The 22,317-nt window shown below is 43.3% G+C and overlaps 1 pseudogene across 1 annotated transcript in view; it reads left to right on the top strand.

The window, feature by feature from the left end:
* Nucleotides 1-22,317, top strand: part of LOC115142692 (spectrin beta chain, non-erythrocytic 1-like) — a 93,138-nt pseudogene that overhangs the window by 30,021 nt on the left and 40,800 nt on the right. The window contains exons 3-4 of the transcript XR_010458769.1: nt 6,776-6,927; nt 21,341-21,514. The product of XR_010458769.1 is annotated as a spectrin beta chain, non-erythrocytic 1-like (transcript). The remainder of the gene's footprint in view (nt 1-6,775; nt 6,928-21,340; nt 21,515-22,317) is intronic.

Genomic DNA, 22,317 nt, shown 5'->3' with positions numbered 1-22,317 from the left:
TTTTGTTTAATTTCGATCTAGTTTTCAAAGAACAATCAACAATAGCATTTTAGGTTTTACGTGAAGTTAATGTCTGACAACTCAATCAAATGTTGAATGTTGATCTGACAACGCCTTTGTCCAGTGGCTAGTCACGCCTAAACATAGCAGTGTGACCTCATCCACTAATCCAGCCCTAATACACAGGAAGTCAGAAGAATTTCAATCTTCTGACCCGCCACAGGCCACAGGATGTTGATTCAACAGTGAGGGAAGAAGGAAGCAACCTTTGAACTGCTTCGCTAAGATGTCCAGTCTTCCACCTTCGTTTTTCGTCCTTGGATGCCGATTTCTAGTCTGTTAATTTGCTAGTTTGCTATATCATATAATATGTATATCTAGGCCTAAACAAAATGGCTGTTGTTATTTTTGTAACTCTGAATGATTGTTTTCAGTCTCTGCCAATCATTAGACTGCCCTCACAAGAGTGGCTGAAATACAGACGGCAGAATATGAGAGGAGTAAATCTTGTCAATAGGTAACTAGCACTGAACATGAACAGTGCTTTAGAGGTGCAGTTACAAAATGGAATCTTTCACCACATTCAGTATTTCCTGCAAGCTAAGGGTGGGGTAGTAATCTAAATGGCCTTGAACTCTGCAATTCCTGAGTAATGCCCTAATCAAGATCTCCCTTTCCTGCCGAAACCTAGAGAGAGGAAAAAAGAGAGAGAAAAGAAACCAAACTGCAATTTGAATGAATGTGCATCTCTATTGAGATAAGAAGATTTGCTTTTGGGAACTGGAGAGTTATACCCCAGGATAGAGATACAAGATGCGTCAATAAATCAATAGTTTCTATTTTGTGTCAGTCGTGATGACCAGACTGCTCATATCCCAGCTGGTTGGATTTGCAATAGAGCTGTGGGTCAAGGTCACAAAGCAATGCTACGACTTGGGATGATTTTCTCTGGAAGAGAGTGATATCCAACACAATTAGGACTAAAGAACACTATTAATCAGTGCAATAATAAGAAATGAATTAATATACTTGAATATATGGGTTGTTGCACCAATTAGGTGCCATTTGCATAGCTACGGGAAGTAGGGGTGCTGAGGGTGCTGGCACCTCCTGATAAATCACAGTAAAAAATATATAATAATATAAAAATAAGAAAAATACATTCCCACAAAATTAGTGCATTCGGCCTTTATTACTCCTGTATGAAATTAGAACCATTTCCGTCTGTTGACCTTAAAAAGAGGGATAGTTTTTTGGTGTATGAAATGAATTACTAACAGCAAGTCTGAATTCATATAAAAAATCTGATGTATTGAATTTTCCATGTGGTCCATTTTAAAGGGAACTTCAATTAATATAACAGACTTTTACAATTCAATATTTGGGCACAACTTCTACTTAAAATATCAAAGGGACGCAAAAGGCACTCATTTTGTGGAATGACCCATATCATATCTACACTTCAATAAAGAGCAGTCACAGAAAGACACAGGAACTGATACAGGACCGATGCATTTTGAAACAAAGTGTATTCCATGATCTCATACAGATTAGAACAGGGTCAAATAGGGGTGGTACTACTGTATGTAACAAAGTGCAATGAATGTACCTCCCAATGCAATTACCTTTTTGCATGATTTTTTTGTGACACTAACCAGGTTGCCAGCCAACCTTTTAATGCTGGTAATGTACATGGCGGGAAAAAAAGTCACGACAACCCCGATTGGGGTGGTGAAAGTGCACCGTGACCTTGATAAATATCAAGGGTCTTGTTTTGGTGACATGATGATCGATGCTTGACTGCCGTTTGCCAAATACAAATATTTTCACTCTTATCCATAATAATCTCATCATGTAGACTGGCCTAACCACACTGCGAGCTGTTGGCTAGAGCGTGCGTGCCAAGACCAGAGTAGGCATACCTGCTATTTTGTGACAAGAATATCGGTAGAGTTGAAAATGTGATGGAATCACATTGAGCTTTAGATCATCTCAAACTGATTTTTATCCCAAAAAACGAGGTTTTCCGGAAACACAATATGCATATTTTCTTTATCCAGATTTTCGAATACTCACATTAAAATATGTTGCCAATTGAATGGAAACCTAGCTATGTACTATAAAGATTGATACTAAATCCTCTTTATACCAACAAAGCCATTTTATAGCACAAACTAAGAATCTCAATTGGTGGTACTCAATCAGTGACCCAAACCCCCAAAAAGTATTAGTAGTATTGATTGAATTCAACTTCCTCTATTGCAGCTATTCCCAAACTGGTGTACGCATACCCCCAGGGGTACGAGCAATGCCGTCGGGGGTACGTCAAATAATAATGTTATTCACAGTCCATTTAGATTTTCCAACGAGGCTATACATTTGGGTGATGTTTTTTTCTCGCCTGAGTAGGCTCGTTTCACTGCCAAAAATAAAATTAAACCATCTAGTGTTCAGCAAAATAACAACACAAAGTCAAATACAGGTAGCCTAGTCAAATAATTAACATCCAATCACATTAACCGTTACTCTCTCGCAGGAAACCTTCACTCTTGCGCAGATATTTAGAAACGAAACATGCCAATTAGAAAAATAAGCCATGGGAGTTTGAGCGAGTCGTAAGATGTGTATGAAAGCAACAGATACCATTAATAAGAAGGGGCTAGAATCGTCTTATATGGTGAGCTACTGAGTGGCTAGGACAGGCAAGCCCCATACTATTGTGGAGGACTTCATTCTTCCTGCTGCCGTGGATATGGCTGGGACAATGCTGGGGGAAAAGGCCCAAAAAACTATACAGACAAATGCTTCATCAAACAACACTGTTTCACAACGCATCAGTGACATGGCAGGAGATGTTTTGAAACAATTACTGCTTTGCATACAAGTCAGTAGATTCTATGCGTTACAGCTAGATGAGTCAGCAGATGTGGCGGGCCTGGCACAGCTCCTGGTATATGTCCGTTACGTTTATGGGAGGGTCAATTAAGTATGACAGGGAGTGGTAACGCGCGACGCCACTTGGGTACACTGCAGCATCCACCGAGAGGCTCTTGATGCCAAGGGAATGTCTGACAACTTGAGAGACGTTTTGGACACTACAGTGAAAATGGTTAACTTTGTTAAAGCAAGGCCCCTGAATTCTCGTGTATTTTCTGCATTATGCAATGATGTGGGCAGCGACCATGTAACGCTTTTACAACATACAGAAGTGCGCTGGTTATCAAGGGGCAAAGTATTGACACTTTTTTTTAAATTGAGAGACGAGCTTAAAGTTGTATTTTTTGACCATGATTTTCACTTGTCTGACTGCTTGCATGATTATGAGTTTCTCACACGACTGGCCTATCTGGGTGATGTTTTTTCTCTCCTGAAGGATCTGAATGTAGGATTAGAGGGACTCTCCGCAACTATATTCAATGTGCGGGACAAAATGTAAGCTATGATTAAGAAGTTAGAGCTCATAGCTGTCTGCATTAACAAGGAGAACACACAGGTCTTTCCATCATTGTATGATTTTTTTGTGTACAAATGAACTCAAGCTTACGGACAATGTCAAATGTGACATAGCAACACACACAGCTCACACAAGGTGCTCAATTACGCAGGTACTTTCCTGAAACGGATTATACAAACAACTCCATTCGATATCCCTTTCATGCCCTGCCTCCAGTCCACTTACTGACATCTAAACAAGAGAGCCTCATCGAAATTGCAACAAGCGGTTCTGTGAAAATTGAATTTAATCAGAAACCACTGCCAGATTTCTGGATAGGGCTGTGCTCAGAGTACACAATTACAACCCAACATTGCAGAGTTATGTGCATCCTTTCAAGCAGCACACCATTCCCATTAACCTGTGGTGAGTTATTCACCATTTTTGATGAACAAATAAGGTTTTATATGTAAGATGGCTAAATAAAGAGCAAAATGATTGATTATTATAATATTATTAGTTGTGCCCTGGTCCTAGAAGAGCTCTTTGTCACTTCCCATGAGCCGGGTTGTGACAAAAACGTATTCATTCTTATGTTTTATACATGTATCGTATAGTGTTTGTGTGGCACGTTTACAATGATGGCAAAAAAAACTAACATTTGAGAGTGCGCTGACCCTGGTGCTAGAAGGGGTACGCAGCTGGAGGTTGAATGTTTGAAGTGGTACAGGACTATAAAAAGTTTGGGAACAACTGCTCTATTGCATGAAAGTCCTAAAGCAATCATCTGCTAAAAATGGCATTGAGATGGTGACGTTGTCATCATTTGAAAAATATGGGTGTCATTTCAGATAATAAATGATGTATTCCTCTTATCCATATCCCCCTACATGGCCCTTCAAAATACTGCTATCATTTTCCAATCAGCCCAAGGTCTTTGAAAAATGACAAACAGCATGACGCAGCCTTGTTTAATGAAACGACCTGATATTGTCTTTATTGGCATCTGTTTTTGTTGTTGTTAAACAGGTTAAACTCACTATTCAAACTGTGTTAATAGTTCGGGAGCTATGTGTTTACCTAACGATAAGACCAGATGCGAGTGCAACATTCCTCTAGCTAGCCCTCCCCGGAGTTGAGCTAGGGCAGGGGTGGAGGAGAGGAACACTGCCTCTATTGTTCTGTCCAGCTCTGTCTTGTCCTCCGGTCTCACAGGAGAGATTCCTTTTTAAAAAATCCCCACTTGCGTGTACCACTATGTGACGCTTGTGGTGATGTTACCATGTTGCAATATTGCCACAGAAATGGGTTTGGATGCATTGGAGGTTGGTGGCACCTTAATTGGGGAGGATGGCTCGTGGTAATGCCTGGAGCTGAATAGGTGGAATGTTATGAAATACATCAAACACATGTGTTTATGCCATTCCATTCGCTCCTTTCCAGCCGTTATTATGAGCTGTCCTCTACTCAGCAACCTCTTGTGATGATAGCTGGTTGTACCCCCGAGGGGTAGGGCAGCAGGCAGGAAGTTGGCTCTGGGTCTAGTTAGTTTAGTCATACACACTACAATTGTGGTCAGGGTTTAGTATTAACTGAGCGATCGATTCCAAATCATAGTGTTTTTTCATCAAAGGATAACATTTTATTTCATATGTTGATATCATGTTTTGTGTTTCAGGGATGGGGGGGATGTGAGGAATAGGTTCGACCTTCTCCAATTGTTTTTCTTCGGCAAGATCGTCAAACGTGTCAAATAAATCACTAATAACAAAAAAAGTCAAGAGGGCCTTGGAGTTGGAGAGTACATTGCAAGGTGCAGCCAGCCCTGTGTGAGGCGAGGTCATCTATCTCTTTTCGCCATGTGGCAAACGAACAATCAAATCAGATGCTTACGTCTTTGCAGGGATAAGGAATGCAATAACAGGAAAATTGGGGAGGATTATAAATAAACCCTCCTTGTGTTCATGGATATGAACTCTGAGCCAGAGGGTGCGGCATTGGCCCTGTCAAGGGCCCCGAACATAAACAGGATAGCCCCAGCTCCCACTTCCACTTTTTTTTAAAACATTTTGAAGCTATGTTGTATCTCATTAGTCTGCAGTGGCTTTCTCCCCTCGTCTCCTCACTTTATGCGCACTGTCCTGAGAACCCAGAACAGATGACAGCAATATGGTCGACCCCTTATCAAGCATTTGCCTTCACCTGTCCATTTCCTTAATCTCAGTGGACATGGAGAGACCAGGAGAGGAAGCCTTAAGACATTCTGCAATAGATCTGACGAGGCAAGGCCACCAGTCCCAATCCGCTCTAGTCGTTTTAAAATCTGAATCATGAAAGGATGATGAGTTGCATGTGACAAGGGGAGCCAATCACCCACAGTGACGAAAACCTCTCATATGACATAATTATACAATGAGTATCAGTACTGTTACTGTATACAACACATGTGTTCCATCATTAACCACAATACTTAGCTACACAGTATTTATTTTGTTTACTTAGAAAGTTACATTTGAATGGCAGTCTTACAAGCTTATTGACATTTTCAATCTATCCTTGGGGACCCAGGGAGTACACATTTGAAATATACTTTAGCCCAGCACTAAAACACCTGATTCAGTTGATCATGGGATGATTACCGTAGTTGATTAGTTAGATCACTGCTCTATAGTATTTCAGACTTGAAATTAAAAGACCAGGCTGTATAGGGAGAGTGTGAGCTGTTATCTATACTTCAATGTCTTGTTCCAGCATTATTATCTTCCACAGCCTTACTTTACTTAACTAAATCTACTTTGAAAAAGTAATTTATACATTTATAAATTCTAGCCTATTTCACCCATATTTTCTTCTCTTTTTGCCAAAAAAGTAGTGTGTAGTTCCTGTAGTTATAGCTGCACCGCTACATGGTCAAAAAGTAATTAACTACCGCAAACGCTACCAAGATTTTAGTTTAGTTAATCTACCACCAAGCTACTGCAAAATGTAGTTTAATTACTAGTTGAACTACATGTAGTTCACTACTCCCCAACACTGCTAATTTGGCAAACATAGGGCAACAGGTAGCCTAGCGATTAAGAGTGTTGGGCCAGTAACCAAAAGGTCTCTGGTTCAAAACCCCGAGCCGACTAGGTAAGAAATCTGTTGATGTGCCCTTGAGCAAGGCACTTAACCCTAACTGCTCGTCACTCTGGATAAGCGCGTCTGCTAACATGTATTTTTTTTTACCGTAACTCTGCTTATCCGTCATCAGGAATTCACTTGTTTAATCTCCAATTAATTTAATGACATTTCACTTTGACATGTTTCTTAATTGTATTCCCTGTCTTCTTTTCTCTCCAGATGAGCGCGAAGCGGTGCAGAAGAAGACCTTCACCAAATGGGTGAACTCTCACCTCTCCCGGGTGTCCTGCCGCATCACCGACCTGTACAGGGACCTGAGTGATGGACGCATGCTCATCAAACTGCTGGAGGTGCTGTCTGGGGAGAGACTGGTGAGTACCGTGCTACCCGGGCCTGTATGGATCAGTTTAGCCTTTTAGATCACATTGAATAAGATTACATGGTCAGGGAGGACCTGATCCTAGATCAGCACTTCTACACCGAGATGCTTGGGGGTCGTTCCACAAAAAGAGTGCCTTTTGATATTTTAAGTAGCCTGTTATATTTAAATAATCATAAGGATCGGACCCTTTCCCCCCCAATTTTTACCTAAAATGACATACCCAAATCTAAGTGCCTGTAGCTCAGGACCTGAAGCAAGGATATGCATATTCTTGATACCATTTGAAAGGAAACACTTTGATGTTTGTGGAAATGTGACATTAATGTAGGTGAATATAACACATTAGATCTGGTAAAAGATAATACAAAGAAAAAAAACATGCTTTAAAAAAACAACTTTGAAATGCAAAATAAATATTATTATTACAGCCCAGGCACAATTTAGATTTAGGACACTAGATGGCAGCTGTGTATGTGCAAAGTTTTAGACTGAGCCAATGAACCGTTGCATTTCTGTTCAAAATGTTGTATCAAGACTGCCCAAATGTGCCATTTTTTTCTTTCTTTTATAACTTTTGAAGTTCATAACTGTGCACTCTCCTCAAACAATAGCATGGTATTATTTCACTGTAATAGTGACTATAAATTGGACGGTGCAGTGAGATGAACAATAATTTAAGCTTTCTGCCAATATCAGATATGTCTATGTCCTGGGAAATGTTCTTGTTACGTACAAACTCGTGCTAATCACATTAACCGTCCTGTGGGGGAACCACGATAGACCACATGGAGAATTCAAAATATCTGAATAATTCAATTAATATGAATTAAAACTTGCTAAAGTGCCAATATTCAGTTTTTTGACATGTCACTCTGTCATCCCTGTCTATTTCTAGGAAGATTTTAACCCACTTAACCCCAACATTTCACCATCATTATAAAGCCTTAACTAGTTTGTTGCTTTGACAAAGTCATTTCTGAAGATTATTTATTTCTTGTTACTGATTCATTTACATCTGTCCCTCATTTTAAGGTCAACCCTGTTACGTGAACTGAAGACTCATTTTAATTAGGTTACATTTTTGGCATTTAATAGGCAGGTAGCCTAGTGGTTAGAGTGTTGGACTTATAACCGGAAGATTGCAAGGTCAAATCCCTGAGCTGTCAAGTTAGAAATCTGTCGTTCTGCCCCTGAACAAGGCAGTTAACCCACTGTTCCTAGGCAGTCATTGAAAATAAGAAATTGTTCTTAACTGACTTGCCTAGATAAATAAAGGTAAAATAAAAACTTACTAAAGTAATTTTTTATTTAACCTCTTGAGATGGGGAAATGTGGTTTTTATGAAGTTGAACATGTGCTCTTTATGACAGAATGTTAAAAATTGGTGAAATCAAAAGTTAAACTTTTCTAAAGGCACCGAAATGGTGGAAAGACCCTTGATACATACTAATGGTACAGTGCCTCTGGAAAGTATTCAGACCCCTTGACTTTTTCCACATCTTGTTACGTTACAGCCTTATTCTAAAATGGATTAAATCCAAAAACATCCTTAGCAATCTGCACACAATACCCCATTATGACAAAGTGCAAACAGGTTTAAAGAAATGTTTGCAAATTTATTTAAAAAAATAAAAACTGAAAAACCTTATTTACATGATTATTCAGACCCTTTGCTATGAGACTCGAAATTGAGATCAGGTGCATTCTGTTTCAATTGATCATCCTTGAGATGTTTCTACAACTTGATTGGAGTCCACCTGTGTTAAATTCAATTGATTGGACATGATTTGGAAAGGCACGAACCTGTCTATAGAGAAACAAGATTCTCTGCACGATGAAACCAAGATTGAACTCTTTGGCCTGAATGCCAAGCGTTACTTCTGGAGGAAACCTGGCACCATCCCTACTGTGAAGCATGGTGGTGGCCGCATCATGCTGTGGAGATGTTTTTCAATGGCAGGGACTGGGAGACCTGTCAGGATCGAGGGAAAGATGAACGGAGCAAAGTACAAAGATCCTTGATGAAAACCTGCTCCCGAGCTCTCAGGACCTCAGACTGGGGCGCAGGTTCATCTTCCAACAGGACAACGACCCTAAGCACACAGCCAAGACAACACAGAGGGACATTCAGACAAGTCTCTGAATGTCCTTGAGTGGCCCAGCCAGAGCCCGGACTTAAACCCGATCATACATCGGACCCGCTCGACATCCAACCTGACAGAGCTTGAGAGGATCTGCAGAGAAGAATGGGAGAAACTCCCCAAATACAGGTGTTCCAAGCTTGTAGCGTCATACCCAAGATGTCTCAATGCTGTAATCTCTGCCAAAGGTGCTTCAACGATGTACTGAGTAAAGCATCTGAATACTTGTGTAATTGTAATATTTCTGTTAGATTTTTTTTTTAAATCAGCAAACATTTCTAAAAACCTATTTTTGCTTTGTCATTATGGGGTATTGTGTGTAGATGGGGGGGGGGGAATAATTGTATCATTTTTAGAATAAGGCTGTAACGTAACAAAATGTGGAAAAAGTCAAGGCGTCTGAATACTTTCCGAAGGCACTGGCATCTCCAAAATGTTTGATGCCAGGGATGCATTACACTGACATTTTCCAAAAGAAAGGCCATCCCCCTTTTTAAGAGTGTCTTGAGAAAAGGTCATGCATGTGAAAAAAAAATGTTCATCCTTGTTGCACTTAGGTAAGTACCTTATATAACTGATGCAATTATTTCACGGAATATTACCTCTGGGGATGCTCTTGAGCCAAAAGGTGTCACTGGCCTAAATGGACAAAGATATTGTCCAGAAATGACCTAATTAGATGGAAAGGGGAACACTTCTCCACATGGATATATTTTTAGCCTAAGGATTTGTGTGGTTTCATTAGATATGTATTTTTATTAATTTTGTATCATACAGTATATGAACCACACATCCAACATCCACAGTGTACATAAAGTGTACAAAACATTAGGAACACCTTACCTAATGTTGAGTTGCATTTGCTCTCAGAACAGTCTCAATTCATCGGAGCATCTACAATGTGACGAAAACTGGCCCATGTTGACTCCAATGCTTCCCACAGTTGTGTCAAGTTGTCTGGATGTCCTATGGGTGGTGGACCATTCTTGATACACACAGGAATCTGTTGAGTGTGAAAAACCCAGCAGCGTTGCAGATCTTGACACACTCAAACTGGTGCGCCTGGCACCTACTACCATTCAAACACACTTAAATATTTTGTCTTTCCCATTCACCCTCTGAATGGCACACATACAAAATCCATGTCTCAAGGCAAAAATAATCTTTCTTTAACCTGTCTCCTCCCTTTCATCTACACTGATTTAAGTGACATCAAAAACCCAGACGCGAGCTGCCCAGTGACGCGAGCCTACCAGACAAGCTAAATGCCTTTTATGCTCGCTTTGAGGTAAGCAACACTGAAGCATGCACAAGAGCACCAGCTGTTCTGGACGACTGTGTGAACCCTCTCGGTAGCCGATGTGAACAAAACCTTTGAACAGGTCAACATTTACAAAGCCACTGGGCCAGACGGATTACCAGGACGTGTACTCAAAGCATGCGCGGACCAACTGTCAAGTGTCTTCACTGACATTTTCAACCTCTCCCTGACGAGTCTGTAATACCTACATGTTTCAAACTAGTAGTACCTGTGCCCAAGGAAGCGAAGGTAACCTGCCTAAATGTTTACTGCCCCGTAGCACTCACGTCAGTAGCCATGAAGTGCTTTGAAAGGCTGGTCATGGCTCACATCAACAGCATCCTCCCGGACACCCTAGACCCACTCCAATTCACATACCGCCCCAACAGATCCACAGATAACACAATCTCAATCACACTCCACACTAGCCTTTCCCACCTAGACAAAAGGAACACCTATGTGAGAATGCTGTTCATTGACTACAGCTCAGCGTTCAACACCATAGTGCCCACAAAGCTCATCACTAAGCTAAGGACTCTGGGACTAAACACCTCCTTCTGCAACTGGATCCTGGACTTCCTGACGGGCCGCCCCCAGGTGGTAAGGGTAGGCAACAACACATCCGCCATGCTGATCTTTAACACTGGGGCCCCTCAGGGGTGTGAACTTAGTTCCCTCCTGTACTCCCTTTTCACCCACAACTGCGTAGCCAAGCACGACTCGAACACCATCATTAAGTTTTCTGATGACACAACAGTGGTATGCCTGATCACCGACAACGATGAGATGGCCTATAGGGAGGAGGTCAGAGAACTGGCAGTGTGGTGCCAGGGCAACAAGCTCTCCCTCAATGTGAGCAAGACAAAGGTGCGGGTCAAGAGTTTCAAGTTCTTTGGTGTCCACATCACCAACAAACTATCATGGTCAACACATACCTAGACAGTTGTGAAGAGGGCACGACAAAACCTTTTCCCCCTCAGGAGACTGTAAAGATTTGGAATGGGTCCCCAGATCCTCAAAAAGTTCTACAGCTGCACCATCGAGAGCTTCCTGATCGGTTGCATTACCGACTGGTGTGGCAACTGCTCGGCATCTGACTGCAAGGCTCTACAGAGGGTAGTGTGTACGGCCCAGTACATCACTGGAGACAAGCTTTCTGCCATCCAGGACCTATATAATAGGCAGTGTCAGAGGAAATCCCACAAAATTGTCAGAGACTCCAGTCACCCAAGTTATAGACTGTGTTCTCTGCTACCACAGAGGAGCGCCAAGTCTAGGACCAAAAGGCTCCTCAACAGCTTCTACCCCCAAGCCATAAGACTGCTGAACAATTAATAAAATCGCCACTGGACTATTTACATTTGCCCCTCCCACTCCCCTTTGTACACTGCTGCTACTCGTTGTTTATTATCTATGCATAGTCACTTCACCCCTACCTACATGTACAAATTACCTCAACTGACCTGTACCCCCGAGCACTGACTCAGTACTGGTACCCGCTTTATATAGCCTCATTATTGTTACTCTTATTGTGTGACTATTTGGTCAATATTTTCTTATCTCTTCTTGAACTGCACTGTTGGTTAAGGGCTTGTAAATAAGCATTTCACGGTAAGGTCTACACTTGTATTCGGCGCATGTGACACATAAAGTTTGATTTGATTTATTACTAAAGTGTAGCTGGTGAGAGTTGAAGCAGGTAGGCTGCCTTTGATTGATTTTTTTGCTGATGTCGGGAAAAGATGTCCACATGGTCAGAGCCACGTACCATAAAATGTTCCGCTGTCCAGGCTTGCTATCACATACAAGGCTCCCAATAAGATATCTCACTCTATTGGCAAATACCCAACAAGGCACATCCCATAACGCAATCTACCAAGGAAACTCTATGCCAGGGGTACTCAACTCTTACACAATGAGGTTTAGAGCTTGCTGGTTTTCTGTTCTACCTCATAATTAATTGCACACACCTGGTGTCCCTGGTCTAAATCAGTCCCTAATTATAGGTGAACAATGAAAAAATGCAGTGGAACTGGCTTTGAGGTCCAGAGTTGAGTTTGAGGGATTTATGTGGCTATTGGCGTAATCCACGTGTGCAATTACAAACAGCAGTTGATGTTCAAAACTCGAAGGGCTTTCCCTTTTGTATTGTATTGTATTGTATTGTATTACTGTGCTTGGCTGTTGTAATCCCCAACTCCTATTTTTGGATTTCCTCCTGAGAAAAAGGTCTCCTTGACATGAATGAATTCCTCTGGGCACGCCTTGTGCCAGGTTTAATTATCCTGGTCAATGTGTAACTCGAATTGAGTTTAAGCACAGCAGGTAACAGCTATTTGCCAGGTAGAGGCATGGGGCCAAATAGTATTTGGAATTGTTCAAAAACTTACGCTGCTCTTGACTGAGCTTTCCTGGTGCAATGTAAGCAATGGAATAGTCCCACAAGTACAAACCCAGCCCATCTGGCAAGGTTTTTGAATGATTTTAAATACCATTTGAACCCAGGTCTGGTACCACATTAGGTTACCAGAATATTATACTGGATGATTCGGTTTGCATAGGCCCCATGCCAGTGTTCTTCTGACCCTGTTATGTGTGTCTTCAGGTATCATGATATGGAAACTAGTAGGTACACAAGTCATGTACTAATAAGCACTGAAAAGTATTGCCACACACCATTTTTTTTTGTACAAGCATTTACCCACCCTCGGAGAAATGCATTGAAAATATAGATACTGCTACTTTATTTACAGCTATTTTATTTTTATTTTTTTTATTTCACCTTTATTTAACCAGGTAGGCTAGTTGAGAACAGGTTCTCATTTGCAACTGCGACCTGGCCAAGATAAAGCATAGCAGTGTGAACAGACAACACAGAGTTACACATGGAGTAAACAATTAACAAGTCAATAACACAGCAGAGAAAAAAAAGGGGAGTCTATATACAATGTGTGCAAAAGGCATGAGGAGGTAGGCGAATAATTACAATATTGCAGATTAACACTGGAGTGATAAATGATCAGATGATCATGTACAGGTAGAGATATTTGTGTGCAAAAGAGCAGAAAGGTAAATAAATAAAAACTGTGGGGATGAGGTAGGTGAAAATGGGTGGGCTATTTACCAATAGATTATGTACAGCTGCAGCGATCGGTTAGCTGCTCAGATAGCTGATGTTTGAAGTTGGTGAGGGAGATAAAAGTCTCCAACTTCAGCGATTTTTGCAAATCGTTCCAGTCACAGGCAGCAGAGTACTGGAACGAAAGGCGGCCGAATGAGGTGTTGGCTTTGGGGATGCTCAATGAGATACACCTGCTGGAGCGCGTGCTACGGATGGGTGTTGCCATCGTGATCAGTGAGCTGAGATAAGGCGGAGCTTTGCCTAGCATGGCCTTGTAGATGACCTGGAGCCAGTGGGTCTGGCGACGAATATGTAGCGAGTGCCAGCCGACTAGAGCATACAAGTCGCAGTGGTGGTTAGTATAAGGTGCTTTAGTGACAAAACGGATGGCACTGTGATAAACTGCATCCAGTTTGCTGAGAAGAGTGTTGGAAGCCATTTTGTAGATGACATCGCCGAAGTCGAGGATCGGTAGGATAGTCAGTTTTACTAGGGTAAGCTTGGCAGCGTGAGTGAAGGAGGCTTTGTTGCGGAATAGAAAGCCGACTCTTGATTTGATTTTCGATTGGAGATGTTTGATATGGGTCTGGAAGGAGAGTTTGCAGTCTAGCCAGACACCTAGGTACTTATAGGTGTCCACATATTCAAGGTCGGAACCATCCAGTGTGGTGATGCTAGTCGGGCAAGCGGGTGCAGGCAGCGATCGGTTGAAAAGCATGCATTTGGTTTTACTAGCGTTTAAGAGCAGTTGGAGGCCACGGAAGGAGTGTTGAATGGCATTGAAGCTCGATTGGAGGTTAGATAGCACAGTGTCCAATGACGGGCCGAAAGTGTATAGAATGGTGTCGTCTGCGTAGAGGTGGATCAGGGAATCGCCCGCAGCAAGAGCAACATCATTGATATACACAGAGAAAAGAGTCGGCCCGAGAATTGAACCCTGTGGCACCCCCATAGAGACTGCCAGAGGACCGGACAACATGCCCTCCGATTTGACACACTGAACTCTGTCTGCAAAGTAATTGGTGAACCAGGCAAGGCAGTCATCCGAAAAGCCGAGGCTACTGAGTCTGCCGATAAGAATATGGTGATTGACAGAGTCGAAAGCCTTGGCAAGGTCGATGAAGACGGCTGCACAGTACTGTCTTTTATCGATGGCGGTTATGATGTCGTTTAGTACCTTGAGTGTGGCTGAGGTGCACCCGTGACCGGCTCGGAAACCAGATTGCATAGCGGAGAAGGTACGGTGGGATTCGAGATGGTCAGTGACCTGTTTGTTGACTTGGCTTTCGAAGACCTTAGATAGGCAGGGCAGAATGGATATAGGTCTGTAACAGTTTGGGTCCAGGGTGTCTCCCCTTTGAAGAGGGGATGACTGCGGCAGCTTTCAATCCTTGGGGATCTCAGACGATATGAAAGAGAGGTTGAACAGGCTGGTAATAGGGGTTGCGACAATGGCGGCGGATAGTTTCAGAAATAGAGGGTCCAGATTGTCAAGCCCAGCTGATTTATACGGGTCCAGGTTTTGCAGCTCTTTCAGAACATCTGCTATCTGGATTTGGGTAAAGGAGAACCTGGAGAGGCTTGGGCGAGGAGCTGCGGGGGGGCCGGAGCTGTTGGCCGAGGTAGGAGTAGCCAGGCGGAAGGCATGGCCAGCCGTTGAGAAATGCTTGTTGAAGTTTTCGATAATCATGGATTTGTCGGTGGTGACCGTGTTCCCTAGCCTCAGTGCAGTGGGCAGCTGGGAGGAGGTGCTCTTCACAGTGGACTTCACAGTGTCCCAGAACTTTTTGGAGTTGGAGCTACAGGATGCAAACTTCTGCCTGAAGAAGCTGGCCTTAGCTTTCCTGACTGACTGCGTGTATTGGTTCCTGACTTCCCTGAACAGTTGCATATCGCGGGGACTGTTCGATGCTATTGCAGTCCGCCACAGGATGTTTTTGTGCTGGTCGAGGGCAGTCAGGTCTGGAGTGAACCAAGGGCTGTATCTGTTCTTAGTTCTGCATTTTTTGAACGGAGCATGCTTATCTAATATGGTGAGGAAGTTACTCTTAAAGAATGACCAGGCATCCTCAACTGACGGGATGAGGTCAATGTCCTTCCAGGATACCCGGGCCAGGTCGATTAGAAAGGCCTGCTAACAGAAGTGTTTTAGGGAGTGTTTGACAGTGATTAGGGGTGGTCGGTTGACTGCTGACCCGTAGAGGATACAGGCAATGAGGCAGTGATCGCTAAGATCCTGATTGAAGACAGCGGAGGTGTATTTGGAGGGCCAGTTGGTCAGGATAACGTCTATGAGGGTGCCCTTGTTTACAGATTTAGGGTTGTACCCGGTGGGTTCCTTGATGATTTGTGTGAGATTGAGGGCATCTAGCTTAGATTGTAGGACTGCCGGGGTGTTAAGCATATCCCAGTTTAGGTCACCTAACAGAACAAACTCAGAAGCTAGATGGGGGGCAATCAATTCACAAATGGTGTCCAGGGCACAGCTGGGAGCTGAGGGGGGTCGGTAGCAGGCGGCAACAGTGAGAGACTTATTTCTGGAGAGAGTAATTTTCAGAATTAGTAGTTCGAACTGTTTGGGTATGGACCTGGAAAGTATGACATTACTTTGCAGGCTATCTCTGCAGTAGACTGCGACTCCTCCCCCTTTGGCAGTTCTATCTTGACGGAAGATGTTATAGTTGGGTATGGAAATCTCTGAATTTTTGGTGGCCTTCCTATCAAAACTGGTCGCCTAGAGCGTTGGGGACAGAGAATAAGAGGAGCAGGTTTCTGGGCATGGTAGAATATATTCAGGGCATAATGCACAGACATGGGTATGGTGGGGTGCGGGTACTGCGGAGGTAAGCCCAGGCACTGGGTGATGATGAGAGAGGTTTTATCTCTGGACATGCTGGTTGTAATGGGTGAGGTCACCGCATATGTGGGAGGTGGGACAAAGGAGGTATCAGGGGTGTGAGGAATAGGACTAGGGGCTCCATTGTGAACTAAAACAATGATAACTAACCTGAGCAATAGTATACAAGGCATGTTGACATTTGAGAGAGACATACAGCGATGCATACAGTGAACACAGGTGTTGAATTGGGAAAGCTAGCTAAAACAGTGGGTGAGACAACAGCTAATCAGCTAGCATAACAACAGCAGGTGAGATGGCATTGACTAGGCAACTCGGCCGACAGATAAAACAAACAAGCAGAATGGAGTACCGTGATTAATGGACAGTCCAGCGTGCATCAGCTATGTAGCCAAGTGTTCAGAGTCCAGGGGGCAGCGGTGGATGGGGCAGGGGGGCTGGGCTGGCGAGTGTTATGGATTACTGCAACTCGCTGTTGGCTGGGCTCCCTGCCTGTGCCATTAAACCCCTACAACTCATCCAGAACGCCGCAGCCCGTCTGGTGTTCAACCTTCCCAAGTTCTCTCACGTCACCCCGCTCCTCCGCTCTCTCCACTGGCTTCCAGTTGAAGCTCGCATCCGCTACAAGACCATGGTGCTTGCCTACGGAGCTGTGAGGGGAACGGCACCTCAGTACCTCCAGGCTCTGATCAGGCCCTACACCCAAACAAGGGCACTGCGTTCATCCACCTCTGGCCTGCTCGCCTCCCTACCACTGAGGAAGTACAGTTCCCGCTCAGCCCAGTCAAAACTGTTCGCTGCTCTGGCCCCCCAATGGTGGAACAAACTCCCTCACGACGCCAGGACAGCGGAGTCAATCACCACCTTCCGGAGACACCTGAAACCCCACCTCTTTAAGGAATACCTAGGATAGGATGAAGTAATCCCTCTCACCCCCCTTAAAAGATTTAGATGCACTACTGTTCCACTGGATGTCATAAGGTGAATGCACCAATTTGTAAGTCGCTCTGGATAAGAGCGTCTGCTAAATGACTTAAATGTAAATGTTATCCAGGTTAAGAAAACTAACAATGACTAAATAGCTTGTAGCTAGCTAGCTGGTTAGCTTCTGGAGGTTCTTGAGTGTGTTCTAAAAATAAAGATAATAGCGATTCCGTATCACATTGGGTGAGGCAAGTTTCCGGAAGGTATAAACAATTTTTTTTTTAAATCGGGAAGAGATGGGCTGGGCTAAACAAGCTAGCAGTTAGCGTGCCAAACTAGCAAGCAAGGAGATAGCGAGGGCTAGAGAGTTAGCCTTTGGAGGACGTCGCGATGGGGTGAGTCTGTTTATTCCTCTTCATGCAGTGATATCGATAGACCGGTCGTAGTCAAGGTATTGTAGCCCAGGAGTATGCTAGGAGCTCTGGCCGGGCTAGCTTCAAGCTACGTGGGTGGAAACGCTAGCCAGGAGTAATCAACCAGGGTTGCTGTTTCGCTCGATAGCTAGTTGCGAGGATCCAGCTGAAGAATGTTCTGTTCGTGGTGGGAATCCGGGGGTAAAAAAAATTAATTAGGTCCGTTATGCTCTGGTTAGTTGATGACCGCTAGCATAGCTGGTAGTTAGCTGGCTAGCTTCAGTTGAGAGGGTCCGGTTCCGAAGTAAATATAACTACTTTAGGAAAGTAGCTACATTGGCGGGTTGCAGAAGAGTATTTGGAAGCTTAGGTTTAGCAAAATGTTTTTAAGGATATGCGAAGAAAAAAATATCTAAAAAATATCTAAAACGAAAAAGAGACGATATTTACAGAGAGACGATACGACAGGACAACTACTGCTACGCCATCTTGGATCCAGAATTTACCCACCATATGTTTTTACCAGTACATATCTGCTCATAAGCACTGAATATATTTTTGTCAATAGCTAGCACTTTTTTTAATGACATAATTCAAGATGCTATACATACAGAATGTGCTTACCAGCGGTTAAGAGCATTGGGCTAGAAACCGAAAGGTCACTGGTTAGAATCCCTGAGCCAACTAGATGAAAAATCTGTTGATGGGCCCTTGAGCACGGCACTTATCCCTAGTTGCTCTGGATAAGAACGTCTGCTAAAATGTAGAATACCCAGCTGTGTATGTACGCACATACATTGCATATAAAATGCAAGCCATGGTCTACCCACATTTTGTACGTCACCTTTCAGCAATGATAAAGTGAAGTGAACTCGTACAGGCTGTAGGAATGAGGCTTCCTGTACATGATGTCATGGTCTGGTAGAAAAGTGCTTATGTCATTGCTACTCGGCTGGCGCTGCACTCCCAGCTCCTACAGAGTGTAACTCTGCATCTCGAAGAGCTGCACCGCCACACATTGCCAGTGTGTCTCTGCAGACACACACACTCAGACGTGCATGTACACACACAGAGATACAGACACACACACACACACACACACACACACACACACACACACACACACACACGCACGCGTCTTAGAGGTCAGCAGTGTATTGTGCTGACAGACTCAGCAGTAGGAGTTGAATAGGGATTTTGCTTTCACTCTCACTTGGGTGTCCATCAAATGGTGTTAAGATACAGTAAGTCAATGTTTTCATTCTTCAATCCAAACCAGTCATCCGTTTTCAGGGAGACATTTTCTTCTATCAACACAGTGAAAAACTAGGCATGTACAGTACTGTATTTTAAATTAATTATTAATGAAATTTGTTATGTTTTTTGTTTTACACTATTGACTCAATGTGCCTGCTTCCAGCTCTTTTTTTATACCCAGATAGCGGTTTTGATTGACTAGGGTTGACTTCCCCCTGCCTGCACAAAGGCCTAGTCCTCCCTCTTCTGTTCCTCCAAAACCACACCTCAGTGTAAAGTCTCCACGCACATCAGAGGGCAGAAGGCTGCTTTATTACCGGGTTACTCATTCACTTCCAACAGACTGAAATAGTCAGCTGCATCCTCTGCTTTTAGGAGTGAAGAAGTAGCATGTTGTGTATATAAAACATTTCTGATTAGAATACATTTGTCAAATACATATATCACACACTTAAACTTGAATGTATTAGCTTTAAGTTTGCACTTTTAGGACTTTTGCATTGGTTCCATTGGACAGCTCAAAATAAATCAAACACAGCTTGAAAGTACTTGACATATGTATTTGACCAGGTCTGCTAATCATTGACTGGGAGGGTTGCAGAATGTAGCTCAACATATATTGGCAAAAGTCAAATGAAGTGAAATGCTAAATGGCATATTAAGGATCTGTTCCTTTTTTTGTGTATTTTTTTTTTTTGTCAGGTTGAATTTGCAAACATGATTGTACTTTTGATTTTATGTACATGACCGGGCAATTGTAAGTGTGATACTTTTGTATATACTGTATAATATATGTGGACATCCCTTCAAATGAGTGGATTCAGCTATTTCTGCCACACCCATTGCTGACAGGTGTATAAAATCGAGCACACAGCCATGCAATCTCAATAGACAAACATTGGCAGTAAAATGGCCTTAATAAAGAGCTCAGTGACTGTCAACGTCGTACCGTCATCGGATGCCGCCTTTCCAACTGTCAGTTTGTCAAATTTCTGCCCTGCTAGAGCTGCCCGGTTAACTGTAAGTGCTGTTATTGTGAAGTGCAAATGTATAGGGGCAACAACAGCTCAGCCGGGAAGTGGTAGGCCACAGAAGCTCATAGAACAATGCCAAGCGTCGGCTGGAATGGTGTAAAGCCCACTGACATTGGACTCTGGAGCAGTGGAAACACTTTCTCTGCAGTGATGAATCACACTTCACCATCTGGCAGTCCGACGGATGAATCTGGGTTTGGCGGATGCCAGGAGAACGCTACCTGCCCCAATGAATTGTGCCAACTGTAAAGTTTTGTGGAGGAGTGGTCAGGGTCTGTTTTTCATGTTTCAGGCTCCTTAGTTCCACTGAAGGGAAATCTTAACACTACAGCATACAATGACATTGTATACGATTCTGTGCTTCCAAATTTGTGGCAACAGTTTGGGGAAGGTCCTTTCCTGTTTCAGCATGACAATGTCCCTGTGCACAATGCGAGGTCCATACAGAAATGGTTTGTTGAGATCGGTGTGGAAGAACTTGACTGGCCTGCACAGAGGCCTGACCACAACCCCATCGAATGTCTTTGGGATGAATTGTTTAGCCGACTGCGAGCCAGGCCTAATAGCCAAACATCAGTGCCCGGCCTCACTAATGCTCTTGTGGCTGAATGGAATCAAGTCCCCAGAGCAATGTTCCAAGACCTAGTGGAAAGCCTTCCCAAAAGAGTAGAGGCTGTTATAGCAGTAAAGTTTGGACCAACTCCATGTTAATGCCAATTATTTTGGAATGAGATGTTAGACGAGCAGGTGTCCACATACTCTTGGTCACGTAGTGTACAAACCATAACAGAACTACATGTCAGTATGAACACCCTTTCCAATGGCATGGGAATAATATAATTAGAAACATAAAGGAATAGTTAACCCAAATGACAAAATTACAAATTGATTTCCTTACCCTGTAAGCAGCCTATGGAAAAGGTATGGACAAGTTCTGTGTAGTTCAGTTGGTAGAGCTGGTTGCTATAGTATGGTGCTTGCAGCGCCAAGGTTGTGGGTTTGATTACCACAGGGATACAGTAGGAAAAAAGTATTTACAAATATGAAGCTCTTGATAAGAGTGTCTGTGAAATGGAAAAAAGTGTTTGGCAGCAATCTGTGCTTTGGTTTAGTTTCCCTGGCACTGTTTCCACATGCTAATGTTTTAGCATTTGTGGCACAAATCCCATTCTAGTCATGGGACATGCATATAACAAGAAATAAAGTGTCACCAACTTTTTTTACCTACGGCCACTCTCAACTGATTGTAAATTGCTCTGGATAAGAGTGTCTGCTAAATTACTCAAATGTAAAAAACTAAAAAACTGTGAAACTCTTGTTGCTGACATGTTCTGTGTCCTGTCCTGTCTCCCCAGCCCAAGCCCACCAGGGGACGGATGCGTATCCACTGCCTGGAGAACGTGGACAAGGCTCTGCAGTTCCTCAAGGAGCAGAGGGTCCACCTGGAAAACATGGGCTCACACGACATCGTTGACGGCAACCACCGCCTCACCCTGGGGCTCATCTGGACCATCATTCTAAGGTTCCAGGTAAAGGAGTCTTCAAACCAAAACGCATGAAACGTATGTCTGATGTGGCGAGAAATTATTTGCTAAAAATGCTGCTCTAGGTTTTCAATTGGCTGATTGATAAGTCTTTGGAAAATATATAATGAACAGTACAACACAACCCGAGGCCCCCTGCTGCGTATTTTATGCATCAATTTGTCTGATTTGAATGGTCACTTAGCCAGTGATTCTCTATTATTATCCTGGAGACACATTATGTAAAGCAGGGCCACGATTATCTGAATCAGGTATGCTATTATTGTTATGTGAGCAACAAACCCAGTTGCTCTCCAGGAGGAGAGTTGGCCCATATGCTGATTTCAATCCAACTGAGCGTCAGTAGCTTATTTACTGAAGGGCCTCATCCTTTATCACAGTGATCTTGTACTTCTCAACACACATATTACACAGTCAATTGTTTACATAAAGATTGTGTTATAACATGAGTAAGAAATGTAGGCTATGTATGAGAGCAACTGCTTGGCATCGGACCGCAAGGCGTTACAGCGGGTATTGCGTAAAGCCCAGGACCTCTATACCAGGCGGTGTCAGAGGAAGTCAAAGACTCCAATCACCCAAGTCATAGACTGTTCTCTCCGGCAAGCGGTACCGGAGTGCCGAGTCTGGGACCAAAAGTCTCCTGAACAGCTTCTACCCCCAAGCTGTCAGACTGCTGATCAGTTAATCAAATTGCCACCCGGGCTATTTGCATTGACCCCCTTTTTTTATGTTGTTGCACTGACTCTCTTGCACTGGCTCTATGCACATTCACTGGACTCTACCCA

This window comes from Oncorhynchus nerka, linkage group LG15 (assembly GCF_034236695.1).
Source record: "Oncorhynchus nerka isolate Pitt River linkage group LG15, Oner_Uvic_2.0, whole genome shotgun sequence".
Taxonomy (NCBI): Eukaryota; Metazoa; Chordata; class Actinopteri; order Salmoniformes; family Salmonidae; genus Oncorhynchus; species Oncorhynchus nerka.
This window is presented reverse-complemented; position numbering and strand designations above follow the sequence as displayed.